The sequence below is a fragment of the Aotus nancymaae genome, unplaced genomic scaffold, assembly GCF_030222135.1.
Source record: "Aotus nancymaae isolate 86718 unplaced genomic scaffold, 86718_ANA_hifiasm-v0.15.2.pri h1tg000006l, whole genome shotgun sequence".
Taxonomy (NCBI): domain Eukaryota; kingdom Metazoa; phylum Chordata; class Mammalia; order Primates; family Aotidae; genus Aotus; species Aotus nancymaae.
The window spans coordinates 67,263,692-67,288,777 of NW_026988417.1; the positions used below are offsets into that span (position 1 = coordinate 67,263,692).

Sequence of the window (25,086 nt, forward strand, 5' to 3'; positions counted from 1 at the left end):
GTAAAGGATATTATTGGGACAATTGTCATAATTTGAATAAAATCTATAGATTAGGTATTAGCATTGCATCACCATTAATTTCCTAGTTTTGATAGCTGTATTCTGCTTTTATAAGAGAATTTTCTTGTTCTTAGGAAATACTGGAAAATCTGGGCAAAAAATATTCCAGAATTCTTTAGACTCTTCTTTCAACTTTTCTACATAAGTTTATTTCAAACATAACTGTTATAAAATTAGGAATTCAAATAAAAATAATCAAATTCAGAGGTGTGTACATTTAACAAAGTAGTTATACTAAATTAGGTTAAATTTTAACCTGCTGAAAATTTGTTAAGAGATCTGGGAGTGTTTGTTTCTGTCAGGACCAGTTTCAAAGTGCAGAGTGGCATACTGAATTTTGTGTAATTTCCAGTAACATAGTGCAAGAATGAGTATCTACACACATTTCGTGTTGCAACAATATAAAAAGCCTCAGGAGCACTCCAGCCAGTACAAGTCCCCAGAGACAGCTAAGCACTCCAGTGTCCAGAGGCTGTGGGAAACTGGAAAGAAACCATCCAGTGTAAACATGACTTCCAAACTGGCTGTTGCGCTATTGCTCTCTTGGCAGTTGCATGCTTTCTATAGCACTGTGCGAAGGTAGGCTCATCTTTCTAATCAATAGCATTTTCTTTTGTCAAAATATGATTCTCAGAAGGCAAAGCTATCCAAAATGATTTGAGATTTGCTTATGGAAACAAAATAAATTCTCTATTTGCATTCATTTGATGTTGGCATGACTACAAAATAACTTTTGTGGGCCTTAGACATTTTTATCTTTATGGGACCCTCAGCCATAATAATATCAATACTTAAAATTATTTTTGATGTAATTTAAAATATTTCAATGTTTTTTCTGTTTTAGGCAAATTTTAGGAGATTTTTGTGGGCTCTAAAAATTTTACCTTTTTCTGTTGTGAGAAAAAAGTAACACTTTCTTGGACTCTAAAACTTTATGTTTTTCTTCTGACTTTAAATGCAATTAAAACAATTTCATGGGCCTCTAAACTTATTGTGGGCCCTAGGCACTATGCCTAATGTGCCTAAGGCATAAGTCAGTTCCAATTTGCATTAAATTTGGAATTATTTAGGTTCTATCTCTATACCTCTCAGAAAAGTATAATATTTGCATCGATGTAGACATTTAGTTACTAAAATTCAGAACATGTCCTATAATACATATTATATATCACTATATATACTTATATTAATTTAAAATTTGCATCATATTCCATTGGGGGCCACAGTTGGTTAATATTGCTTATTAAAATCGAACTAGGTAACCATGTGTTTTTCTACTGACAAAGGCTCAGAGAGTAATCATTTTCTGCCTGTTTTGAAGACTTCTGATGGACCGGAGACCATCCTAAGGTCCTGCTGTATAACAAATAGTGTGTTTTTAGCATGTATTTTCTGTATTTCCTTTTTGATTTTATCAGCATTAAAAGTTTTTTTTTTTTTTAATGGAAGACATTTCTGTAAAATAGCTATGTTTCTGTTAACTCTTTCTGAAGGTTATATCTCTATTGATAAGATCGTTGTTTATCTCCTGTAAATAGCATTATAGCATCATGAAGAATACTGTAAAATCAAATAGAAGAAAAGTGCCATATGGACATAAAATATTATTTTTAAAATATTTGCAGTTTTATATATTTATATATACTCATATATTGGTTTTTATATAGATATTCAAAATAGTCAGTGAGAATCATTTTGAAAGAAAGGAAATTAATGTCAAGGATTGGCCTAAAATTAGTCTATCTGTAGCAATCTATTTCTTTAAGGCATTTCCCATGGTCCTCAAAGTCATCATATTCAAATTTAAAGGGTATCTAGCAGAGTTGTGTCCTCTGATGGAAGCAGTCTTTACTTCCTTGTTAATTTCACTGCTTCCATGGTGCCAAGTATTAGAACAGTACCACAATGCCATCGCATAAGGACATATTTTATACCTTTTCATACCAAATTTATTAAAAGAACTCAGAATTATTCAGAGTGGATTATGTTATGAAAATTAAGAAATTATGTAAGTACTTTCAAAAGTGTTTATTTTGCTTCTGTACATGTAGACTGTTTAGATGCTGAGAGGACAATGGTAAACAGAACAGCAAAAAAAAAATTCCATCTTTACGAATAACATGATACTGATATCTGGTTAATTTTAGCTATTGTGTCTCCCTTGCTTCTGAATTCCAGAACAATACTTTCATTTCTTGATATAAGCAAATTCTAAAACACGGTGTGGGGAGGTAGATAATCTGACATTTTGTAGAGTTAAAGTAATTAGAGAAACACAAGCAAGTTTCTAAAATGATGATTAAATTTGAAATAGGAATTAGCATGAGTGAAGCAACAGCCAAGTCTATGTCAATTAATCCAAGTAATGTGACTCCAGGTATCCTGAGAATTCCTTTAACTGTAAAAGCTGGATTCAAGAGCCTTTGGCAAAGTAAGTGGGGTTCCTGCAATTCCCAGAAGATTGTGAAGAAATTTTGTTGGGATCATTTCCATTTACTACTGAGCCAAATGACCATGATATCCATTTGCAAAGGAAGATCTAAAACCAGATAAGTAATTTACCTCAATAGTCTTTTTCTCTCTTTAGTGTGAAACTTCTTCATAAAGAGACCTCTGCCTGGACATACAGCAAATGTGGGTACAGAAGGTGGTGCAGATAATCTGAAGGAGGTGAGTTAATTTTTCCCAATTTCTCAAATATACCATTTGCCACAAAACTAATAAGAAAGATTCACAAAAGTCATTTCAAGAGATTTCCCTAATGGAATCTCACTTTCATTCATGGGCTTCTACTTAAAAGTTTCTTTTTTCAATTATAGAAAAAAATACTGGCAATAGTAATTTGCTTTTTTAATAATTGAAAATGTAGAGCAATATAGCAAACCTCAAAGAGTATTGATTTTACAAAAAAGCATATCAAAATTTGTTTATTCTCTCTTAATTTGTTTTTAAAATTTTACTTTTCTTTAGAAACAAGGAAAAATGAATAAGAAAAAATTAAAGACCATTCTTCCATGGTTTCCAACCATTTCTTATTAAATATGTTAACACAACATGAAGTGAATAAAATTTAGAGCTATAGCCTATGCTGTTGGATACCCACACATTTCATCTGATCTGCACCACTTCAGCGCTCAGTGTTTTATCGTCCAAGGGCTTTATCTGGTTACCAGAGTCCACTATACTAGCAAGGCCCAGGTTGGAAATATTGGAAAATTAATCCTTGGAAGCAGACTTTAACTAATGACCCACTAAAGCAGTGTACTGTAAGTCCTAACTTAACCTCATCAATAGATTTTTGGAAACTATGAATTTAAATGAAATGGCATAACAAAACAGATTTCACTATATACTAATTGATAGAAATAATAGTTAAGTTCCTAAGGCTTATTTCAGGTCACAAAAACATCATCAAACTCCTAAATAAAGATCAAAATACTTCTAATATTAAACACTGAAATATATGTGAACTATAGAATGATTAATAAAAACAAGATAATTACTTAATTTTTGGTGAATCTATGAGTGACAGAGGTCATAGTAGTGGTGGGTGATGTGAGGAGGGAGGTTTACTCCTTATCCTAGTGGTAAACATGAGTCTTCCAATATCCACACCTTGCTGTTCATTATCAAACCTCCTTAAAATGTCTAGTTTTGTTTCTAATGTCACACTTTTTCTCTGGTGTGTGTGTGTTGCCATAGACATAAAAGATGCATAGTGCACCTTTAAAGTTTATTGCAAAAAAGTAAAGTCAGGGAATGAATGTGTAAGAAGCACCCCCTACCAGTATATAATTCAAAAACAAACATAACAAATATGGTGTCCTCCCTTGGCTCATAATGTATCATTTATTGCCATGTATTCATATGATTATTTTATACTTAATTTTTTTAAATTTTTTTCATTTATATGTAACAGATGTACATATTTGGGGGATAAATGTGATAATCTGATACATTCATGATATGGTTTGGCTGCTTCCCTACCCAAATCTCATCTTGAATTTCAGTTCCCATAATCCCCACGTGTTGAGGGAAGGACCCAGTGGGAGGTAATTGAATCATGGGGGCGATTTCCTCCATGCTATTCTTGTGATAGTGAATGAGTTCTCATGAGATCTGATGGTTTTGTAAGGGGCTTCCCCTTTCACTTGGCACTCATTCTCCGACCTGCCGCCCTGTGAAGACTTGCCTTCTGTCATGATTATAAGTTTCCTGAGGCCTCCCCACCTCTGCCAAACTGTGAGTCAACCATGCCTCTTTTCTTTATAAATTACCCAGTTTGGGCAGTTTTTTATAGTAGTGTGAGACCAGATTAATACAATAAAATAAGGGTTGTTGGGCTATACATCACCTTACTTTTCTTTATGCTGGGAACATTTGAATTATTCTCTTTTAGCTGTTTTGAAATCTACAATAGATTGTCTCATCCTACTCAACTATGAAACACAATGCCTTTTCTTTTATTTAACTGTATACTTGTACCCACTATTCAATTTCTGTTCATCCTCTTCACTCTTAACAATTCTTGGCCTTGGTAACCATCAATCTACTCTCTATCTTCATGATATCTACTTTTGCATCTCCCACATATGAGTGAGACTATGCCATGTTTGTCTCTCTGTGCTTGGCTTATTTCACTTAACATAACGACCTCCAGTTTTATCTATGTTGCTACAAATGACAGGATTGCGTTAGTTGTTGTGTCTGAATAATATTCCATTGTATATATAAAAAACACAGTTTATACAGTCATCCATCGATGTCCACTTAGGTTAATTACATATCTTAGCTATTGTGACTAATGCTACAATAAACATGGGAGTGCAGATATCTCTTTGATATATTGATTTCCTTTTTTTGGATATAAACCCAATAGTTAATTGCTGGGTCATATGTAGTTCTATTTTTAGTTTTTGGAGGAACCTCCATACTCTTTTTCATAGTGGTCATTCTAATTTACATTGCCACCAACATGTATGAGGGTTCCCCTTTCTCTACATTCTCACCAGCATTTGTTATTACCTGTCATTTTGATAAAGGCCATTGTAAGTGGGATTAGATGATATCGCATTGTGGTTTAGATTTGCATTTATCTGGTGATTAGGTGAGGTTGAACATTATTTTCATATAACTGTTGGCCATTTGTATGCCTTCATTTGAGAAATATCTGTTCAGATCTGTTATCCATTTGAAAATTGGATTAATTTGTTTTATGCTATTGAATTGTTGGAGCTCCTTATATATTCTGGTTACTCATACTTGTGAAATAGATGGTTTGTAAAATTTTTCTCCCACTCTGAGTGGTCTCTTTACTTTGGTGATTATTTTCCTTGCTGTGCAGAAGCTTTTAGCCTGATGTAATCTCAATTGTCAATTTTTGTTCTTGTTGCCATGCTTTGTCCAGACTATTGTCCTTGAGTGCTTCCCCAATGTTTTCTTCTAGTAGCTTCATAGTTTTGGGTCTTAAATTTAATTCACTTTGATTAAATTTTTGAATATTCTGAGAGATAGTGGTCCAATTTCACTCTTATGCACATAGTTATCCAGTTTTCTCAGAAACAATTATTAAAGAGACAGCCCTTCACTCATTGTCTGTTATTGGTGCCTTTGTAAACACTGACTTGATTATAAATGTGTTTATTAATATCTGGGTTCTCTATTCTATTCCATTGGTGTACATGCCCGTTTTTCTACCAACTATGCTAATTTGGTTACCATACCTTTGTAGTCTGTTTTAAAGTTGGATAGTGTGATGCTTCCAGCTTTGTTCTTTTTGCTCAGGATTGCTTTGGCTATTCAGGGAAATTTTTTGTGTGTGGTTTATATAAATTTGAGGATTGCTTTTTCTATTTATGTTAAGAATGTCATAATTTTGACAGGGATTGAATTGAAATTGTAAATTGTTTGCTGTCATTCTTGAAGGCAGCATGTACTTGGGTCTTGTTTCTTTATCCATTCAGGACCTCTATAAGTTTTCATTGGAGAATTGACACCATTTGTATTAAGTGTTATTATTGACAAGTAAGAACTTATAACTGAAAATTTGTTGGTTGTTTTTGACTCTTCTTTTTCTTTTTTACCATCTTTCTTAACGGTTAAGTGATTTTTTCTGATAGTAAGCTTTTTAATTCATTGTTTTTATTTTTAGTGTACTAGTATAGGTTTTTGCATTGTGGTTACCTTGAGGCTTAGAACAAACACCTTTACATATAATAAGTTATTTTAAAGAGATAACAACTTAGAGCACAAATAAATAGAACTAAACAAAGAGAGAACTGAAAAACAAAACTACTCACAAAGATATTCAGGAATTGAACTCAACTCTGGATCAAGACCTAATAGACATCTGCAGAATTCTCTACCCCAAATCAACAAAATATACATTCATCTCAGCACCACATCACACTTATTCTAAAATTGACTACATAATTGGAAGTAAAACACTCCTCAGCAAATGCAAAAGAACACAATCATAACAAACAGCCTCTCAGACCGCAGTGCAATCAAATTAGAACTCAGGATTAAGAAGCTCACTCAAAACCACACAACTACTTGGAAACTGAGCAACCTGCTCCTGAATGACTACTGGCTAAATAATAAAATTAAGGCAGAAATAACAAAGTTCTTTGAAACCAATGAGAATAAAGACACAACATACCAGAATCTCTGGGACACAGCTAAAGCAGTGTTTAGAAGAAAATTTATAGCACTAAATGCTGAGAGGAGAAAGCTGGAAAGATCTAAAATCAAGACCCTAACATCACAATGAAAATAACTAGGAAGGAATAGCAAACAAATTAAAAAGCTAGCAGAAGACAAAAAATAACTAAAATCAGGGCAGAACTGAAGGAGATAAAGACACAAAAAACTCTTCATAAACATCAATGAATCCAGGAGCTGTTTTTTTTGAAAAGATTAACAAAATAGACCACTAACCAGACTAATCAAGAAGAAAAGAGAGAAGAATCGAATAGACACAATAGAAAACGATAAAGGAAATATCACCACTGATCCCAAAGAAATACAAACTACCATCAGAATATACCATAAACACCTCTACATAAATAAATTAGAAAATCTAGAAGAAATGAATAAATTCTGGACACATACACCCTCCCAAGAATAAATCAGGAAGAAGCCGAATTCCTGAATAGGCAAGTAAGAAGGTCTGAAATTGAGGCAGTAATTAATATCCTAAAAACCAAAAAAAATCCCAAGACCAGACAGATTTAGAGCCGAATTCTACCAGAGGTACAAAGAGGAGTTGGTACCTTTCCTTTTGAAACTATTCCAAACAATAGAAAAAGAAAGTCTCCTCCCTAACTCATTTTATGAGGCTAGCATCATCCTGATTCCAAAACCTGGCAGAGACACAACAACAACAAAAATCCAGGCCAATATCCCTGATGAACATCGATGTGAAAATCCTCAATAAAATACTGACAAACAGAATCCAGCAGCACATCGAAAAGCTTATTGATTATGATCAAGTTACTCTTATCCCTGGGATGCAAGGTTGATTCAACATATGCAATTCAATAAACATAATCCATCATGTAAACAGAACCAATGACAAAAACCACATGATTATCTCAACAGATGCAGAAAAGGCCTATGATAAAATTCAACATCCCTTCATGGTGAAAACTCTCAATAAACTAGATATTGATAGAACATATCTCAAAATAATAAGAGCTATTTGTGACAAACCTACAGCCAATATCATGCTAATGTGCAAAAGCTGGTACCATTCCCTTTGAAAACCAGCATGAGATAAGGATGCCCTCTCCCATTACTCCTATTCAACACAGTATTGGAAGTTCTGGCCAGAGCAATCAGGCAAGAGAAAGAAATAAAAGATATTCAAATAGGAAGAGAGGAAGTCAAATTGTCTCTGTTTGCAGATGACATGATTGTATATTTAGAAAACCCTATCGCCTCAGCCCCAAATCTCCTTAGGCTGATAAGCAACTTCAGCAAAGTCTCAGGATACAAAATCAATGTGCAAAAATCACAAGCATTCTTGTACACCAGTAACAGACAAACAGAAAGCCAAATCATGAGTGACCTACCATTCATAATTGCTGCAAAGAGAATAAAATACCTAGGAATACAACTAACAAAGGATGTAAAGGACCTCTTCAACAAGACCTACAAACCACTGCTCAAGGAAATAAGAAAGGACACAAACAGATAGAAAAACATTCCATGCCCATGGATAGGAATTAATATTGTGAAAATGGCCATACTGCCCAAAGTAGTTTATAGATTCAGTGCTATCCTCATCAAGCTACCATTGACTTTAAAAAAACTACTTTAAATTTCATATGGAACCAAAAAAATATCCGTATAGCCAAGACAATCCTAAGCAAAAAGAACAAAGCTGGAGGCATTACACTACCTACTCATCAAACTACACAATGAGTCTACAGTAACCAAAACAGCATGGTACTGGTACCAAAACAGATACTAGACCAATGGAATAGAACAGAAGCCTCAGAAATAACACCACACATGTACAATCATTTGATCTTTGATAAACCTGACAAAAACAAGCAATGAGGAAAGGATTCCCTGTTTAATAAATGGTGTTGGGAAAACTGGCTAGCCATATGCAGAAAACTGAAACTGGAGCTCTTCCTTACACCTTACATAAAAATTAACTAAAATGGATTCAAGACTTACATGTAAGACCTAAAACCATAAAAAACCCTAGAATAAAACCTAGGCAATGTCATTCAGGATATAGGCATGGGAAAAGAATTCATGACTAAAACACCAAAAGCAATGGCAACAAAAGCCAAAATTGACAAATGGGATCTCATTAAACTAAAGAGCTTCTGCACAGCAAAAGAAACTCTCATCAGAGTAAACAGGCAACCTATGGAATGGGAAACAAATTTTGTAATCTATCCATCTGACAAAGGGCTAATATCCAGAATCTAGAAAGAACTTAAACAAATTTACAAGAAAAAAAAACAACCACATTAAAAAGTGGGCAAAGGATATGAACAGACACTTCTCAAAAGAAGACATTTATACGATCAACAAACATGAGAAAAAGGTCATCATCACTGGTCATTAGAGAAATGCAAATGAAAACCACAATGAGATACCATCTCACACCAGTTAGATTGGCAATCATTAAAAAGTCAGGAAACAACATATGCTGGAGAGGATGTGGAGAAATAGGAACACTTTTACACTGTTGGTGGGAGTGTAAATTAGTTCAACCATTGTGAAAGACAGTGTGGTTATTCCTCAAGGATCTAGAACCAGAAATACCATTTGACCCAGCAATTTCACTACTGGATATATAACCAAATGATTATAAATCATTCTACTATAAAGACACATGCACATGTATGTTTATTGCAGCACTGTTCACAATAGCAAAGACTTGGAACCAATTCAAATGCCCATCAGTGATAGACTGGATAAAGAAAATGTGGCACATAAACACCATGGAATAGCATTAGCAGAAATACTTAATGTAGATGACAGGTTAATAGGTGCAGCAAACCACCATGGCGCGTCTGGTGCATGGCCAGCTCTGTCTCATACTTGACACTAAAGTCATCAGCAGCAAGATGGGCATTGTTGATCTGCAGAACGATGCAGGCATTGACCACAGTATTTGCAAAGATATGAGCTCTCAGGTCCTCAATGGTCTTGAAGTAATGGCTCCAGTCTCTGATCTGGGGTCCTTTCTTTTCCAGGTGCTCCTGGATTTTGCTCTCCAGCTTCCGGTTCTCGGTCTGCAGGCTCCTCACTCTGTCCAGGTAGGAGGCCAGGCTGTCATTCAGGCTTTGCATGGTCTCCTTCTCGTTCTGGATGTTTCCCATTCCTGCCAGACCCCGGCCATCCCTGTGGCCAGGTCCCCGGCCCCCATGCTGCCCTGGAAGCTGGTGGAGCAGCACACGGAGATGCAGGAACCAGAGCCCCTGGTGTCTGCATAGACACTGGCCACACTGCTGACTGGCGGGGCTCCGTAGCTGGGCACCTGGATGGAGCCCAGGAATCGGTAGTTGGTGGAGAAGGAGCCAGTAGTGAAGCTCTTGCAGCCGGGGAGGAGAGCGAGAGGACAGGCCTCAGGCTTTGCCAACCGACTGTATTTTTTTTCAGTAGCCAGTCTTTGAGCTCATTGATTCTTTTCTTTAACTTATTCTGTTATTGAGATCCTCTAAAGAGTGTTTTAATTCAGCAAATATGGCTCTCCATTCCAAGATTTGTTTCATTTTTAAATTATTATTTCAATTTTCTTGTTAAATTTCTCTGACAAATGTCTGAATTGTTTTTCTATGTTATCTTGTAGATCAATGAGTTTCCTTGAAATTGCTACTTTGAATTCTTAGTTAAAAAGTTCACATATTGTTTTTCTAATCCCAACATGGCAGCTTAGAAGCAAGCGTGCTTCTCTTCCCTTTACCATAAACCAAAAAGAAATACACAGCACCAAGATCTTCACCAGCAGCAACCCAGAGCTCCTGTATGAGGAGGAGATAGTTCTTGTAGCTACAGAGAAGTGGAAAAACTCTGAGCAGATGGTAGGAGAACCAGATGCTACATCCATGATGCCTCTTCCCTCCATTCTGACAGGCATCAGCAGCATGGAGAATCTGCCCTCAACTCATGGCTTCCGCACTGAAAAATGTGAAAATGAGATTGTCAGCCAGCTTTCTCATCTTCTTTGGTTTTCTGCCAGGAGACCTGCCTTTGCCTTAAATCACAGGTAGCATTCTGACTGCCTGGAGGGAGAAATGTCCGTGAGGGCTGGCAGAGACAAATAGGGAAGCCAGGACTACCAACATCAGCCATCAAAAACTCTTTGTAACTTGACCAAAGGAAATGCCAAATCAGTAGGAATCATGTAGGAAGTATGTTCCACAGGTCCCCTGGATATACACCCCTAGCCGGCCTTCCCATGATGCTAGTAATCCCTTTGGACCTTCTCTATTTGGGACAGGCAGTGCTCTGGTCATTTACAAAAGTCAAGGTAAACCTAGGCTTAAGGCGCCACCTAGAGCCGAAAACTAGGCACCAAGCTAGCAGTGAAGATTCATTAAACAACTATATTCAATAAAAACCAAACCAAACTAGACAGAGAAAGCTGGAATAAATAATTCTTCAATACAAATACATAGATGTATGCCCACAAGAAACAACAGGAAACATGGAATCATGACCTTCTTAAATGGACAAAGCAAAGTTCCAGCGACTGACCCTTTTGAGATTGTGATTTTTGAGCTCTCTGACCAATAATTCAAAACAGCCATTTCAAGGAAAGTTTGTTATCTCTAATATAACACAGAAAATCAATTCAGATATTTATCAGATAAATTTAACAAGGAAATTGAAATAATGATAAACAGAAATATTGTAACTGAGAACTTCATTAGCTGAACTGAGAAACTCTTCAGAGGATCTCAGCAGCAGAATAGGTCAAGCAGAGAAGAGAATCAATGAGCTCAAAAACTGGCTATTAAAAAATACACAGAGGAGAGAAAAGAAAAAAGAATGAAAACGAGAGAAGGCCACTTACAAGATACAGAAAATGACCTCAAAGACAAAAATCCAAAAATTGCTGTTGTTCAAGAGGGAGCTGAGCAAAAGCAAGGGTAGAAAGATTATTTAAGGAAATGATAAGAGAACACTTTCCAAAACATGAGAAAGATGTAAATATCCAGGTTCAGGAAGGCCTTAGAGCATCACATTAGTCAAAGAAGACTAATGAAGTTATTTAATAATCAAACTGTCAAAGATGAAGCACAAAGATAAAATTGTGAAGGTAGCAAGAGAAAAAAAAGCAAGTAGCATATAAATGAGCTCCAAATCATCTTTAGCTAGACTAAGAGAAAAAGAGAGAAGACCAAAGTAAATTAAAGTTGAAACAAAAAAGGAGACATGACAACTGAGACCTCAGGAATACTAAGAACCATTAGAAATGATTAGAAACAGTCATATGCCAACAAATTGGAAAATATGGAAGAAATGGATAAATTCCTGACACGTGCAACCTACCAGTATCGAACCATCAATAAACAGAAAACCTCAATAAATAAATAATGAGTTATGAAATCAAAATCATAATAAAAAGTCTCTGATCAAAGAAAAGCCCAGGACATGATAACTTCACTGCTAAGTTCTACCAAATATTAAAGGAACTAATACCAATTCTATTTAAATACTTTGAAACAATTAAAGAGAAGGGAATACTTTCAAACTCATTCTACAAGGCCAGTGTTACTGTGATACCAAAACTAGACAAGGACACAATTTAAAAAAACGGGAAGCTAGAGGACAATATCACTTATGAACATAGATGTGAAAATCCTCAGCAAAATACTAGCAAACCAAATGCAACAACACATTAAAAAGATCATTCACCGTAGTCAAGTAGAATTCATTCCAGAGATGAAAGGATGGTTCAACATATGCAAATCAATAGATATGATACACCATGTTAACAGAATCAGGAACAAGAATCATATAATTATTTCAATAGATGCCACAAAGGTAAAGGCATTTGATAAAATTAGACATTCTTTTATGATAAAAACCTTCAACAAACTGGGCATAGAAGAAACATACCTGAAAATAACAAAAGCCATCTATAATAAACCCATAGTTAACACCACACTTAACAGGGAAAAATTGAAGGCCATTCCTCTAAAGGCTAAAACAAGACAAGAATGCCCACTTTCACTATTATTTTGCTAGTATTCAGTATAATACTGGAAGTCCCGGCCAGAGCAATTATGTAAAAAAAAAAAAGAAATGAAAGAAAATCCAAATTGGAATGATGGAAGTCAAATTCTCTTTGTTCACAGATGACATGATCATATATGTAGAAAACCTAAAGACTCTACCAAAATAAAAACCTGTTATAACACACACAGGAATTTAGTAAAGTTACAGGATACAAAATCAATATGCAAAAATTAGTAATGTTTCTATATACCAAAATTAATCTAGACAAAAATGAAATCAAAAAGGCAATCTCACTTACAACTACAAAGAATATGCAATACCTGAGAATTAAGTTATCCGAAGATGCAAAAGACCCACACAAGAAAAACTATAAAACTTAATAACATTCTTCACAGAAATTTTTAAAAATTCTGAAATTTGTATGGAACTGCAAAAGATCCTAAGTAACCAAAGCAATCCAGAACAAAAAGAACAAAGCTGGACACATCACACTACCCGACTTCAAAATCTATTGCAAAGCTATAGTAACCAAAATAGTATGGTACTGGCATAAAAACGGACACATAGGTCAAAAAAATAGAATAAGAATCTGGAAATAAATCCATGCATTTGCAGCCAATTCATCTTCAGCAAAGGCACCAAGAACTTACAATGGGGAAAGGTCAATCTTTTCAATAGCTGGCGCCAGGAAAACCGAATAACTACATGCAGAAGAATGAAACTAGACCCCTATCTCTCAGCATACACAAAAATTAAATAAAATGAATTAAAGACTTGAATCTAAGACCTAAAACCATGAACTACTAGAATAAAACTCTGAGAAAATACTTCAGGACAATGATCAGGACAAAGATTTCTTGTGTAACCTCTAAAGCACAGGCAACCATAGCAAAAATAGACAATTGGGATTACATTAAACTATAAAACTTCTGAATAGCAAAGGAAACAGTCAACAGAGTGAAGAAACAACCCAGAATGAGAAAAAATAATTGCAAGCTATTTATCTGACAAGGGGTTAATAATGAGAATATATCACAAACTCAACTCAATAGAAAAAAAAATTTTAAACTCAATTTAAAAATGGACAAAAGATCTGAATAGACATTTCTCAAAAGGAGACATGCAAATAACTAACAGGTATATTAAAGTAATGCTCAATAGCACTATATAGCAGAGAAGTGTAAATTAAAACCACAATGATATATCTCATCCCAGTTAAAATGGTTTGTATCAAAAAGATAGGTAATAACAGATGCCAGCAAGGATGTGGTGAAAGGGGAATTCTCATACACAGTTGGTGGGAATCAGTATATCCAGTACAGAAGATAATATAGAGTTTCCTCAAAAAATCTGAAAATAGAACTACCATAAGATGTAGCTATTTCACTACTGGATATATATAATTAAAAATTCAATGTATCAAGAAGATTTCTGCATTCCCATGTTTATTGCAGCACTATTCACAATAGGCGAAATATAGAATCAAATTAAGTGCCCATAAATGGAGGAATGGATAAAGAAAATGTGACACATATACAAAATAGAATATTATTCAATCATAAAAAAGCATGGAAGCCTGTCATTTGCAGCAACATGGATGGAACTTAAGGTCACTATGTTAAGAGAAATAAGCCCAGCACAGACAAACAAATATGTTTGTTCCTAGTCATGTTCTTATTCATATGTGGGAGCTAAAAAAAGTGGATATCATGAAGATAGAGAGTAGATATATGGTTACTGGAGACCAAGAACGGCAATCAGAAAGGGAAATGGGAGAGGGAGGAAAAAATATATAAATATATTTATTTACCAATGAGCTGTACACTTAAAAATGGTAAATTATATATATATATATATACACACACACACACACACACACTTTCTTATTTCAAGAAAAATAAGTAAATTCAGCCTTGTCTTTCAAAAAAAAAGTTGACACATCTCTGTCTTGTTAGGGTTGGACAATGGTTCCTTGCTTTGTCTGTTTGGGTTGGTAATGGCTCCTCCTTTTCTTTTGGCTGTACATCCATGTCTTTGCACTGAAGAATTAGTTATTCCAATATTCTCTGTCTGGCTTGTTTTGCTGTTTATTGGGTATGTTTGCATAGAGAGTCTTTGTAATTTATCTGTTGAATTTCTTATTTGCTTTTTCACTAGGTCACTTTCTCCTATTTGGCACTAGAATGTGTCTGAAGCCCAGGTTTGCCCTAGTTCTAGCAAAGGATTAGGAGGAACTGGAGAGGTCCCAAAGATGATATCGTAGGGGCTGGCTAGTGGGGATTCATAAGGAGGGAACCTGTGGATAGCACTTCTTACAGCACGGTGCTGCCAAACAGCCACTATGATTTGGCATCTCCTTTGGCCGAGTTGCCTAGCAGTGTATCCAGGGCTGGGGATGGTAGTGCTGCCTTCTCCATTTGTGTCTGGCTGTCCTCAGGGATATTTCTCCCTTCAGGCACTTGTAATGCTTCCCGTGGGTTGAAGCAGACACTGATCTCCTGCTAGGGAGCCCAAGATGGTGGAAAAGCTGGTAGTCCACCTCCATCTCACGCTTCCCATGAGTTGGGGGAAATTTTCCACAAACTTGGTTCCAGGCAGACTGCGAGGAAAGCAGTCTTGGAAATGGGTATTTGAGTCTTTAAGTGTCTGCTCAAAGTTTTTTTCACTTCTTTGTGGCCCTGGGAACCAACTCATTCTCATATTTGAATTCTAAGATATTGTTGGTGATAAGCACTGTTTTTGCTGCATTCCCCCAACTTTGACCTGTTCTCTTTTACTTTTCCTTTGGGTCAAAAATAGTTTCTAATTTCTCTTGTCATGTCTTTTTCATTTCCTAGATTAGTAGAAGTTTGTTGTTATTTTTAGGTACAAAATTAAACTGCCTATCTCAGAATCTTGGATATACTGCTTATTAGATCTGTAACTTGAGTCAAGTTCCTTAATATCTTTGAAGTTGTTTTATCACATGTAAAATGGGAATAAGGGTTTCTATCCTCCAAGGCAATTAAGGAAATTAACTGAAGTAATCAGCCAGATATGGTGGCTGATGCCTGTAATTCTCATGCTTTAGGAGGTCCAGGTGAATGGTTAGATTGAACTCAGGAGTTTGAGACAAGCCTGGGTGACATCTACAAAAACACACACACGCACACACACACAAAAAAATAGCTGACATGGTGGCAGGTGCCTGTAGCCCCAGCTACTCAGGAGGCAGAGGTGGGAGAGCCACCAAAGCCCAGGCAAGTCTAGACTGTAGTGAGCTATGATTGTGCCCCTGCACTCCAGCCTGGGCAACACAGTGAGATCCTGTCTGAAAAAAAGAAAAAAAGAAAAGATTTTAAAAAATGAAGTAATCTATGTAAAGCACAGAGAAGAGTGTCTGGCATAAAACAAACCTATAGAAACTGCTATTATTATTGGTAATTTTATTATTTTTAATTTTATGTAATTAATTCACAGAAATACTCCTGTATTTTTAGTATTTAAATTATTTTTAATTTTCTCAATTACATATTTTTCACTTTGTGCACACCTTTTTATGTTTTGCATTATTCATTTAGGCTATACTACAAAAAAAGACAGTATAATTCAAGGCATTGTATTAGTCCATTCTCACAATGCTATAAGGACATACCAGAGACTGGGTAATTTATAAATTAAAGAGGTTTAATTGACTCACGGTTCTGCAGAATTGGGGAGGCCTCAGGAAACTTACAATCATGGCAGCAGGGGAAGCAAAAACATCCTCTCCACATGGCAGCAGGAAGAAGAATAAGTGCCCAGTGAAGCGGGAAGCCCCTTATGAAACCATCGTTATCTCATGAGAGCTAACTCATTATTACAAGGAGGAAGCCACCCCCATGATTCAATTATCTCTACCTGGCCCCTCCCACAACACATGGGAGTTATGGGAACTATAAGATGAGATTTGAGTGGGAACACAGCCAAACCATATCAGTCATAAAAGTATTTGTGAGTTTTAAAATTCATATTATTAGATTATGTTACCAAATATGACAATGCTCATATTCTCAAAATTTTATGCTATTGATGGTTTATGAATATATTTAGGGCAGTTAATTTTTGCCCTAACTTCAAAGATGAAAACAGAACTTCATTATGTGACAAATTTTCTCATCTTATTAGGGTAGTTTACTGGTGCTGTAGGTAATAACTGAAATATGACATTTTCTAGGAAGGCCAAAGTTACTCAGCAAGCATCAAGATAATTGGCTTAAGCAGTGGTTTGATTACTATATGTAGAAAGGACTAGAGCTAAATAATTATCCATAGGATAACATGAGATAACAGATGAAGTAGTAGTCCAAGCAAAATTTACATTCTAAGGCTGAGATATGAATGCTAGGGAAAGTCAGGCCTGTTGCCAAATGTGAGCTCTTACATTCAGTCTGTCACTAGATTCTATTGCTCTTACCCCCTTCATGAATTTATCTGTCTCCTCCTTGCCATTCGTAGTGACATAGCCTTAGTTCTGACCTTACTGTTTCTCAGTTTGATTACTAAAACGATCTGCTAAGCCACCAAGGTCTCCCTTCCTTTAGTCCATTCACTCATTCATTCATTGAGAGGCACAGACTCTGGACACAAAATTTCTGGCTCTACCCTCTTGTCACTCACTTGACCTCAAGTAAATTACCTAACATTTTAGTGTTTTAGTTTCCTCATCCATAAAATAGAAATAACGATTTTTGAAGCAATATTGTTCTTGTAACTAAAAGGGACCAAGAAGTTTTAGGACACTTTCAAGATTTCATGGAGCAGAAGGGAATAAGGCTGCCCATAAAAAGAACTTGGACAACAGCGGGAAAAAAGAATAAAGGTGTTTTATGGGATTATCCCATCCATTATAGCTTAATTAGGAAAGCAGTTATATAGTTAAACAAATATATAGTGAAATGATGTGTGTTGGCTTTCATTATGAAAAAAATCAACTTAGATGTGAAATTAAATATGTAAATGGGGAAGTCTCTGGCTAGGCTCACTTTAGAATTCAGTTATGTCTAAAATTCATGGAGTCTCTGCATAAAAGACCAAAGATTCTCGTAGGAAAAACTCACCACAATATCCCAAAAGGCAGAACTGGGTGAGGAAGCGAGGTCATTAGCTAAGGATGTTTGATTGGAGAGCATAGCTGCTCTATAAAATTTCCTTGAAGTCTTATGTTTTACCTTTTAAAATATCACAAATTTTACACATTTTAAAATTGATTTTTTACTTAATGTTGTGAGCTGAATATTTGTGTTCCCCCCAAATTTATATGTTGAAATCTAATCCTTAATGTAATAGTATTTTGAAATGGGGCCTTTGGGAGGTAATTAGGCTATGAGGGTGTAGCTCTCATAAATGGGACTAGTTTCCCTCTGAGAACAGACCAGTCGGCTAGCTTGCCCTCTTTCCTATGTGAGAATACAACCAGAAGTCAGAAGTCTGTGATCTAGAAGCGGGCTCGCACCAGAGGCTAACTGTGCTGGCACCCTGACCAGATTCCCAGCTTTTAGAACTGTAAGAAATAAATGCTTGTCGTTTAAGCCACCCAGTCTGTCATAATTTGTTTTAGCAGCACAAACTAAGACATTTAATATTTTAAAATATTTACTATGAAATAACTGACACTTACGGGAAACTGATGTATCAAGATGACAGACATGCTTATTCCATGGCTCCAAGTACCTCCTTGCACATTTCTGCAACCCCTACGTGCATGCCAATTTTAGAAGCATGGACATGGTCCTGCAGAATGAGAGAGACAAGGGGCTTGTTCAAGGTATTATTCAAGGATAATGAGTCAGTCTGGGACAAAAATAAAAACCTTGATGCTTAGCAAAGATGCTTAGTAGATTCTTGGTAGCCTCTGCCACTTAAGTAATCCTTACATTCCAACCAATGACAGAGGTCTTGAAAATTTAAAAAGTATCAATACCTGAAAGAAAGAAATCACCAATGATCATTGAGGATGAAGGCATGGGTTACTGGTTCTAACAGCTTTTGTGTGGTGTCAGGAGTTAAGGTGGTGATAGGAGATGATGTCTTTGGTATAGATATCCACACTACCTATATATTACCAGCATTAAGGACTTCTTCAAATAAATAAAAAGAAGAAGCATCAACAGGAGGTATCACAGTAAGTCAGAAGAGAATGCAGGAAAAATGATAGACACTTAATGGTGACCAAGAGGATTTGGGAAGCATATGTGCACTGATTCCTCACAGCCTTCAAAACCACTTGGCTAGAATTTGAGTGTGGAATGGAGTCTTCATATGGCTGGTGACAGTGAAGCCAGAGAAATGTACTTTTTGAGAAAAGTATTACTCTTTTTGCCTAGGCTGGTGCAGCATGGAAACACAGATTTGAGTTCATTAATCCAGTTTCCACGCTGAACTTGTATCCCAGAAGTCTCTATTTCCTAGGCCCCTTTGCTTTTTGGTTTCCAAGTAGGTTTGACCAATGCGAAACAATAGTAAAGTATTGAAGGGTGGGAGAAAGGGAAACCCAGTTTATTTTTCTTCTTATCTTTCTACTGTCTCCCTTGTGGATGTAGCTTCCTCTGGTCAATCATTGTTTAGATAGTTCCAGGTCCTGCAAGGCAGCCTTTGCCATGATTCTAGCTCTCATTAGATAGTTTTATCTTCTCAGTTCTGATAGCGCCACTTGCTCCATCTAGCTGTCTCTCCAGATGTACCGTTTTAGCGGCTTCCTGATGTTGGGTTGTTTTGTAGCCTTTTGGCTTCTAAGTTCTTCCATTATCTACTTAATTAAATCCCTATATCAAATTTCCTTTATTTGAAGTACCTACAGTGGTTTCTGTTTCCTTCTAGATTCTGCCTCATACAAACTCAGACATTTATTGATAGGCTGGTGAAAAAATAAATGCCCCCAATTTAATAATATTTAGCAGAAAAAAATGAATGAATTGTAGCTACACGCAACAAAATAAATATGTTTTGGAAACACAGAGTAAAAGGGAAAAAGCAAGTGCTTGAAGACTGCATCCAGCTTAATATCATTTTATTAAAGCTCAAATAACAAAACAAAAACCAAGCAAGACCGAGCATTATATTGTTAAAAGATATATTTGTGGTTAAATTATTTTTAAATCAAAAGGATTAAGCTACAAAATTCAAGACATTGATTACTTCTGATAAAAAATTTGGGATATAGAAGAAGTACATAGATTTATTCATTGATATTGATTGGAATGGTTCTAATTCTTACATTGGGTGGTAGGCTCAGGAATGTTCTTCTTGCTATTATGCTTCATAATTTCCAAGTGTGTTGTGTGTTGTGGTAGGTAAAATAGTACCAACCTACTCCAACTTTGGTAGCTTTTTATGCTAGTGCTAACTGTTGACATACTGATAATCATTTTGAAACACTTTGTTACAACAATGAATGTTACATAGTGAAAAGATAACTGATAATATAAATGGAGCCTCTTAAAACAGATGCTCCAAGCAATGCCATGGACACTATAATTACCTGAAAGCATGTATCTCTGTAGCATAAAAATGCATTGTACTCTTTAAAGCAACTTTCAACATTTTCATCAAAACACTTGAAATAATAATGGGAAAAAGTTTTTATTCCACATTAGCAACTGGCTTTCTTTCTCTGTAATTTTTAATCATCCCTGATTCAATTCAAATGAATTCAGTCTTTGTTGAGCAGGTTTTAGAAGCACATTGAGGATTAAAACAGAAAAAATATATCAGCCTTACCTTTTTTGGTCCAGGAGGAAATATTAATAAATAAATTAATAACTACAAATAGATCAATAAATAAAACTTGGATAAAGTCCATCTTTAAATAATCTCTCCTGCTATTGATTCTAATATATACCTACCCTGGTTAAATAGACATTTTTAAAAATAGACTTTACTTTTTAGAATGGTTTTAAATTTACTGAAAAATTGAGAAAATAGTACTGAGTTTCCCATATGCTACACATCTAGTTTTTCCTATTATTAACATCTTACATTATATAGTATAATGAATTACTATTGATTAATTACTATTAACAAAAGTTTATACTTTATTCAGATCTTCTTCATTTCTATGTAATGCTGTTTTTCTGTTCCAGGATCCAATCCAAGATACCACATTATATTTAGTTGTCAGGTTTCCCTAGGTTCTTCTTGGTTGTGACAGTTTCTTAGACTTTCCTTGTTTTTGATTATCTTTACAGTTTTGAGACATACTCTTCAGGTATATCGTGGGATGTCCCTCTATTGAGATTTGTTTTTCTCATGATCAGACTGGAGTCATGGGTTTTGCAGGAAGATGACAAAGGTAAAGTACAATTCTCATCACATTGCATCAAGTATCCAGGCTATCAGCATGATGTATCAGTGTTAATCCTGATCACCTGTCTGAGGTAGTGTTTGTCAGGTTTCTCCATAGGTAAGTTACTCTCTTGTTCCATTTCCTAAACTGAACTCTCTGAAAAGAAGTCATTATGATCAGCTCCCATTTAAGAAGTAAAGAATTCTACTCCTCCTTCTTCAGAGTAAAGTATCTACATAAATTTTAGGAATTCTGGATCATGTTTCTTCTCTCCTCCATTTATTTATTTATTCAATCACATATGTATTTATATGAGTATGGGCTCATGGATATTCATTTTATACTTTGGGTTATAATCTAACATTACTTTATTTTGCTAATTGTTCCGGATTTGGGCATTAGGAACCCTTTCAGTTGGCTCCTGTCCCTGACACATCCCCATCAATTTGGGATTTATTTGAGTTCCTTACTTTCAAGAATTACATGATGCTCTAGGATTATCTAATACATTTCCTGAGCCTAGAATCCGCCATTTTTCCAAGGAGTCCTGGTTCCTGTTATTGTAGAATATTAGAAACCAAGATCTGGGCTGAAGATGTGCTTATTGGTTTTGGGTGTTGTTTATTTTAGGCCTTCTCAGCTGACAAAGCAAATATATATATGTATGTATACTAACTCCTGAATATTCACACGTCCATGAATATTTCTATATGTAACCATCTGTATTTATATTAAGCCAAAACTGATGTTCCCAACACTCATCCATTAATATATGGATTATTCTAGCCTCCTCCCATTGCTTATCTGTAAATTGCCACTCCAAAAATGAGGAACCTGGCTCCTATCATCCACTTCCATTTAAATAACTGTTTAATTCCAGTATACATGTATAGCCACATCAGAATTGTTAATGTAAATCAATGACTTTATTAACTACAGCACAGTTCCTGTATGCAGTTTCTTTTGTTGTTAGACTTTTAACTTTGTAATTCGAAAGTTATTTAGGTCAGCACCTTTTCCCCACCCTTTCCAGTGAGACTGTTTCATATATGTGTAATACAATTAGATTCTCTTGTTACAACCTTCATTCCTTCCTGAAAAACAACAATCTGCTAAATAATATATATTTTTCCCATTCCTCATAGCACATTTATTTCAGTAATTTTGTTATGTCGGTTCTTAGCATGAGCATAATGTTACATGACTTTTGTACATATAATCACATCCAAAACAAGTTCTAAAATTTAAATTGTAAACATTCTCATATGTAGAAATATTTTATTGGTATATTAAGTTTTGCTAACTGATCAAATTTGGAAGATAATATAAAAGAATGTCTATGCTAAACTGAGTAATGAACATTGTTTATTTCATTTCTACAATGTTAAAGTAAGAGGCTCTATTAATTACATTTCTACAACGTTAAATAAAGTAAGAGGCAAACCTATCCTGAAAGCATGTCAAATTTTAGGTAAAACATTAAAAAGAAACAAATCTGTTAACAAATGAATGTCTGCAATGAAGAACATTAGATTTCAAAAATCTATTATGATACAAAAATGTAAAGGGTAAACAGTATCTTTGCTGACAAAATAGGATGTAGCATGGATGCACCACTTTATTGCCTGAGAAATGCAACAGGAGGAAAGAATATTTCCTTACCACAAATAATTTCCAGGATGATGTACGTATTTCCTTTATAAATATTTGTTTAAACAAATCTCCCTCCAATTTTTAGTATTGAAAAAAACATTCCCCATTAAAAAACACTTTAACACATCTAGATAAAATGTGTAAAATGTTTGTATTTAGAACACACAAACAAAATATGGTATCTTATTTTTCTATGCAAGTCTTGTGGGGCACAAACAGAGCCTTGATTCTGGTAACATTGTAGAAAACATAATTTTCCAATATGAATAATATTTTTTAATATGACATACATTAAGTTTCCCTCTTTGTGTTGTGAAGTTCTGTAGGTTTTGACAAATGCATAGTGTCATATGTCTACCATGATAGTATCATACAAAATAGTTTCACTGCCTTAAAAATCCTGTGTGCTCCACTATTCAAACCTCTGCCCTGTTTTCTGAACCTTTGGCAACCTTCTGATCTTTCAACTGACTCTATAATTTTGCCTTTTATACAATGCCATATAATAAAAATCATACAGTATGTAGCCTTTTCAGACTAGCTTCCTTCATTTTATCAGTATTATTTAAGGTTCAGCCATGTCTTTGTATGGCTTGATAGCTTGCTCCTTTTCATTGATGAATAATATCCCATTGTATGAATATTCCACAATTTGTTTATCTGTCGCTTATTTAAGAACATCTTGGTTTCTGGAGAATATGAATAAAGATTCTATAAACATTCACATGACAGCAGACATGTTTTAAAATCAGTTGGGTAAATATATAGGAACATGGTTGCTGGATCATATGGTTAAATGATATTTAGGTTTGTAAGAATCTGCCAAACTCTTCCAAAGTGACTGAACCATTTTTTTATTCACCAACAATGAATGAAAGTTCCTGCTGCTGCACATTCTTGCTAGCATTTGGTATTATCAGTTTTTTGGACTTCAGCTCTTCTAACGGGAGTATAGTGGTATCTCATTGTTGTTTTAATTCGTATTTCCTTAATGATAAATGACGTTGAACATTTTCCCATATTTTTGACCTCTGTATATCTTCTTTGGTGGGTTTATTCAGATCTTTTGCTCACTTTTAACTGAGTTGCTTGTTCTTTCTTCTTTTTTTACAAAAATGTAAAAAAAAAATCCCAAATTGTTGAGTTTCAAGAGTTCTTTGTATATTATGGGTGTAAGTCCTTTTTCAGAAAAATGTTTTGCAAATATTTTCTCACAGCATGTGACTTGTTTCTTTATTATCTTAACAGTGTCTTTTGTATGGCAGAAGTTTACATTGTGTTTTCTTTTATGAATTGTGATTTAGGTATTGTATCTAAAGTCTCATTGCCAAACCCAAGTTTTTTTTTTGTTTTTTTTTTTTTTCTGTATTTTCTTTTAGGCTGCTTATTTGTGTCAAACAGATTTAGATTAGCCAGGCCAGAGTAGGGCATCCCATTCTTATTGATATGATTTTAAAGAGCAAATTTTCTGACAGTCTATAATTTAAAAAAAAAACCAAGTTTTTTTCAGTAAAAGTGCAGCTGTGAAAGAGGTTGTTCTGACTCAACAACCCAGCTGCAGCCTGACCTTGATAGAAAAGTTGTTTCCTGTTAACTTTGCAGCTGGTTTTATCTGTGACTGTGTCTTTTGTGTGTGCTTTAATTTGCACAATGAATGGACAATCTAATGTCTTACTTTGTCAGATGGAGCAGCTATTTTGCTTCTTCACCACAAACTCACCACACAATGCAGGGTTCTTAACCTGCATCGACTTGATCATAAACTCAGGAAAAGACAGATACTGGTCAGTGTTTCCTTCCAAAAGCGGAGATGATAAAGTAGTATAGAAATCCTAAGGTCCAGACCTTCTATGTTCAGCCAGGTTCTGCTCCTTCTCCACGCACCTTTGTTTTTTCTCCAGCTTCCAAGGAATCTCACAAAGGGAGTGGGAAACAGTGAACCTATTACTTCTTTCCTGCTTTAAATCCAGTTCCACGTAGTCTCGGAGACTGTTAGGCAGGATCTCCGGCTTGGAGGAAAGGGGGGCGTGCAGCCTAAAGTGATTAGTTTGGAGGCCTTCTCTGTGCCTTCGCTGTGGGAATGCCAGCTACGTGTCGGCTGGATGCGGGCCGAGTCGCCAGGCCACACGGAGAGCCTCCACAACTTCAGCTGGCGCGGGGGCTTGGGTCCTGGCCTCGCCCCCTGAGGACCCGGCGCCCGCTCGGTCCCACTCCGCCCCGGGATCCGCTCCTGACCCCGCTGCGCGTGGCTCCCGGAACCTAGTTGGCAGGGGCTACTTGCTGCCCCGCCAGGCCGGGTGAGGGCGGAGCCGGGCATCCAGCCGCGAGGACTGGAGCCGCGGGAGGTGGAGCCCCAG

General features: G+C 35.7%; 1 long non-coding RNA gene across 1 annotated transcript; it reads left to right on the top strand.

Moving 5' to 3' along the window:
- The first annotated feature begins 514 nt into the window (after positions 1-514).
- On the top strand, positions 515-24,842 carry LOC135271233 (uncharacterized). Its single transcript, XR_010339348.1, has 3 exons — positions 515-639; positions 2,648-2,730; positions 20,979-24,842. It is a non-coding gene; the product is annotated as an uncharacterized LOC135271233 (long non-coding RNA).
- The last annotated feature ends 244 nt before the right edge of the window (positions 24,843-25,086 follow it).